This window comes from Rutidosis leptorrhynchoides, chromosome 5, assembly GCF_046630445.1.
Source record: "Rutidosis leptorrhynchoides isolate AG116_Rl617_1_P2 chromosome 5, CSIRO_AGI_Rlap_v1, whole genome shotgun sequence".
In the NCBI taxonomy this organism is placed as follows: domain Eukaryota; kingdom Viridiplantae; phylum Streptophyta; class Magnoliopsida; order Asterales; family Asteraceae; genus Rutidosis; species Rutidosis leptorrhynchoides.
In genome coordinates this window covers 431,424,156-431,429,772 of record NC_092337.1, presented here as the reverse complement: position 1 = coordinate 431,429,772, position 5,617 = coordinate 431,424,156, and positions in this window count along the sequence as shown.

The window sequence follows — 5,617 nt, the reverse complement described above, 5'->3', positions numbered from 1 at the left end:
TATATCATATTATATCACATAATATCATATATCATATTATCATATATATATCACATTAAATATCATTTTACAAAATGGATTAAGAGTTCTAGACGTTTTGAACCATAACGAATAAATTCTAAGAAATTAACTTTATTTAATTATATCTTTGTTGTCATATAAAGCCAAAAATAAACGTATGTTAATGTAAATTCTTTGTTGCTCATGAACCACGCAACTGTATGAGTCGGTTCTCTAAAATACTGACACCCTGACAGATTTAATTAAAATAGTTTGATGTATAAGAGTATTAGTTTTCACTACTCGAGGTCTTGTTGACATTAATGCAATTCAATTCAAATATAATACTCCGTATAAATTAAAGTTATTGTTTCAATCAATTGTGACTTTGTTTTGTATGTACACGTTCTCGACGATTTGAATGTTTAAAGTGACTTTGGAGTTTCGAGTTTGGGAAGTATTTTGCTTAATCAGAATGCAATTTTTATTTTCTATTTTTTTTATGATCAGCAAAATGTGAATTTTATTAAAAATCTCTTTATTAAAGTACTAGAGAGTAAGAATGGTAGAGGGTAGAGACAATCATATAATATGTTCAAACAGTTCGTGAGATCTAGTCAAATGGAGTTTTGTGTTCTATTTATTGCACAATTTGATAACTGTCATTTATAAAGTGATTGGTAACCGCTATAATTAGTCATATAATATGTTTAAACAGATCGTGAGATCTAGTCAAATAGATTGTTGAATTTGTGCACATTATATAATTTTATGTATACATTATCATGGTATTTTTAATTTATACGGAGTATTATGTTTCGTTGGAAATAAAAGAAAATTAAAGTTATATTAATAGTAAATGTTTATGGCATTAAATGAGATTAGAACATGAAAGTCAAAGTGATACACATACCAAAAATGTCAGTCTTCTATACATTTGGTTGTGCGTCCAGAAAGAATCATACTCAAATTCTTAATTTCTTCTTCTACCTACTGCTTCTATTGTTGTCGGGAACTTATAATTAATTTCCCCGATTTAATTTTAAATTTAATTTATTCATAAATAAATAATTTCAGTTTATTAATTTTTCTATTCGTCACTTGAATCACTTGGTTTGAGGATACCTCGTAAACACTAATGAGGCTTGTCATCTTGAATGACAAGTATTACTTATTCATTTTTATATTATGTTTTTTTTCCGTTAAAACAAATATAGTTCGTATTCGGTGCATCATGTGAAATGATCAAAGTCTGATATTGCACAGAGTAGAAGTAACTCACGAGCTTTAATCACATAAAATGTAAAGTTTGTCTTGTTATCATGATTCAACACATATTTGGTAATTTCTACTTCAAGTGCATTAGAGATACAAATACATGACAAGAATAACGCATGTGTATATACTAACTAGCATGCATACATTTTATGTATAAATGGTCTTTTTGATGATGTATGTTTTTTAATTTGGGATTTTTTAACATGTGCCTTAAGGCACATGATAAGAAACAATCAATGAACTAACGAGTGACAACGACATAAAAATCGTCGGACTTTTTGGTGAGGTTATTGGCGTGGTTGACTCATCTATTCATCTCCGGAACTTAGGATCTCTTTTCGTCTTCATCAAAACTTCCCTTGTACAACACATTCATGAATCTGTTCGTGCGTAATTAGTTGCTTCGGGTGGTGTTTATTCACAAATCTGGGTAAACTAGTTCAATGATCTGTCAAGACTTGAAGATGTCCTTTCCGATTCTCTTTCGGTCGAATTTGTTATCTCTTCTAATCATGAGGTTCTTAACCGTTTAGACAACTAGTTACGAGTTCCATCTTCCGCTATGCATTTGCTCATTTTAAAGATATTACTTGGAGTCGTTCATGGCATATAGAGTTCAGTACCTCGCAATGGGACCATATGTTGAAGACTTCGTCCAGATGGATTAGGACGGGTCTCTACAGGTGGTATCAGAGCAGTGGTCTTAGCGAACCAGGTCTTGCATTAGTGAGTCTGGACTTCGACCTAGTAGTTGTTAGGATACATTAATGAGTTTAGACTTGGACCTTGTCTGCATGTCAAAAGTTTTGCATATCATTCCTTGTCGAAAAATATCTACCTATCATTCTCAGTCTCGACACGTCTTATTGCAATTATTGCATAGATGGTGTGCAGACGAATTCATATTCCATCACATTCGACCTTGTCTGACACGTTTCCTTAATTCCCTCCGTAATCTACGAGATCTTCTGTACTATATATAGGTATTAGGTATTCTATGTAATTAGAATATCATCCAATATCCGAAAATCATTTCATATCGAAAAATCTTTTATCTGACCGTACAAGATGGAACTCGTAACTAGTTCAAATTCCTCGGATTCCGATAACTATTATGATATGGATTTCCCCTCGAGCTCCGAAAGCAGTATAAATAGAATCGATCAACCAATCAGCCATCATCAATTATAGATGAATTGCGGATGGGTTTGTAGTCGACTTAATCAATGGAGAAGAGTAGAAGGCGATCCTTTCCACTAACCGAATTCACCTATTGGCGAAGAACCTAAAGCACTTACCGGCGAACCTGTTCGTAATACCATTTTCTCTCTCATTTCCAGAGTATCTCGTCATGATTATATATTATCTCAAATTCTAGATCTTATTCATCCGCTCGTCCGAACCGACAATCATCCCAGTGCAACAGAAGAAGTCAACAAGCTTCGCGTTCGGGTAGTGGCTTTGGAACATATGGTGCACAGATTACAAGCACTAGCAACATCACCAGTATCACTAACAACATCCACATCGCAAGCCTCAATACCACAAGCACCAGCAGCATCACTGGCATCAACAGTACCACCAGCACCAGTAGCCTCAACAACACAAGCCTCAACATCACAATCTATACCTCGAGTATAACCTTCGTTCTACATCTTATTCTACATCAATTATCTTCGTTCTACTTCTTGTTCTAAATCAATTATTTTCGTTCTACATATCGTTCTACATCATTTATCTTCGTTCTACATGGCGATTATGTAATCTCTAATGTTTTAGAGATTATGTATTCTAGTTCTAACGGTAAATCAAATGAGTTTAATATTATATTGACTCATTAAATCCATGATTACATCCGAAGAAAATATATATGTATATATATTTTCATAAAGATTGTAATTAAAAGTTCTTTTGTACAAACTGTTAATGGTGAAAATATTTTAACGGGTAGGTAATACTCGAGGAATATTTAGTTTTCACATTAATAAGTTACATCTACTACAGTTAAATATTTCATCAAGTTTGCCACTTGATTTCATCTTAAACATCCTATATATCTTGACGATTACAACATTGCGTTCAAACCCTTCGAACTTCTTGGAAAAAAAAACCACCTCGGATTTGATAACCAATGATTCTGATATGAGAATACAAATGAAGCAGTATAAACGGCCGAAAAGTCTTAGTAGACAGAAGTGTAATAAAAGAATGGTACGTTGGAAAAGCTCGGAAAAAGATCGAAATCTTCTTTCCTCATTATAAATGTCTTCAATATTTCTTGATATCGTTATATTTTCCTTCATTATAAATATCCTCAACATCCTGAAGGAATCCTTATATCATTCACATTCGTAAATTATCTTCGCCTTCATTCAATCCTTAGTATATCATATCGAAGACTGTTTTGATTTCTAAACCAAACCCTGAAGTTTTAAATCCTTTGATATTCTAGAGTAATATTTGAATGAAAGCATGAGTTAATGTAATATAATGACACTTGATCAACGTGATTATATTACAGTAAGTCATGCGGAAGTTCTTATGGAACGTGAAGATGGTAATACTTGATCAACATTACCATCACCACGAACCTTGTTGCTTGACTTGTATTCATCACAAACCATGTTACTTGATTTGATTTCATCATGAAACCGAACTCGACCTGAGAAGGGTATTCATAAATCTATCTGCATCGAAGAAAATTTCTAGTCTTATCATTTTCTTCATCGATGAAATATTCTTGGACGACAAAAATCTTTCTATTATGAATCTGAGTTCAAATCTAGTACTAAAACATTTTCGATTTTAATTCCAACTATCACCACTCAAATTTCGGGACGAAATTTCTTTAACGGGTAGGTACTGTAATGACCCGAAAATTTTTGTCAAATTTTAAACCAAATTCTCGATACGATTTAATATATTTTGGCACGATAAATAAAGTCTGTAATGTTGAGTCTCAAAATTTTTGAACTGTTTTCTTGCATTCATTTAACTTCGACCATTCTCGACGATTCACGAACCATTAATTGTAAATAAATGTGTATACATTAAAATTATGATTATTATTATTACTATCATTAGTATTAATAGGATTATCAAGATTATTATTATTATTATTATTATTATTATTATTATTATTATTATTATTATTTTTATTATTATTATTATTATTATTATTATTATTATTAATGATTAATGTTATTAAAATGTTAAGGTTAAGTTTAAAAATAAAATTAAGGATTAAGTTTATGATTCAAAATAGGTTAATGATATGATTATGATTATTAAGAAAAAGTATGATTAAGTTTATGACAAATACTTAATATTATTTTTGAAAATTATTAATAATATTATTATTAAAGCTATTATTATTATTATTATCATTATTATTATTATTATTATTATTATTATTATTATTATTATTATTATTATTATTATTATTATTATTATTATTATTATTAAAATTATCATTATTATTTTATTATTCCTATTATTATTATTTTTAACACTAATATTATTATTATCAATTTTAATATTATTAGTATCATTATTATTTTATAAAAATCATATTATTATTATTATTATCAATATTACTACTAATATTATTATCATTATTACAATAAAAATTAGTCATATAGAAATATACTTAACTAAACTATAGTAACATTTTTATTTATTTAAAGTGTATAAAAAAATACATTTAATTAAGTTATTAATGAAACACATAAGTTATTAAAATAACAAGTATATCACTAATAATATATAAATTTGTTCGATTACCATTATATGTGTTAATATATATATATAAATGATATAGGTTCGTGAATCTAATACCAACCTTGCATTGTTCACTTCCGTCGTATGCATATTTTTACTACAAAATATAGTATCGTGAGTTTCATTTGCTCCCTTTTACTCTTTACATTTTTGGGACTGAGAATACATGCGCTGTTTTTACAACTGCTTTATTAAATGCTTTTGAAATATATTTTTTGAACTGTGAATACATGAAATGCTTTTATAAATGTTTGACGAGATAGACACAAGCAAAACATTCCTCGAATGAATCATTATGCAGACAGAAGTTCTGTGGATTATTATTGAAATAGTTGGACATGATAATTGCTACTAATTGTTGTGAATATTTTTTCCCTGATTATTATTGCTTGGTAACCTAAGAATTAGAATCGGGTATGGCCCTAATTCACGTGAATCCTAAAGGTAGCTACCGGGTTTAACACCCCCACCCAGAATGTTCACTAGACGGAAGAGCTAGTGGGCGTGGTGTTTAGTACTTCGAAGTTTATATATTATACAGACGAGATGTTCTGTTTTT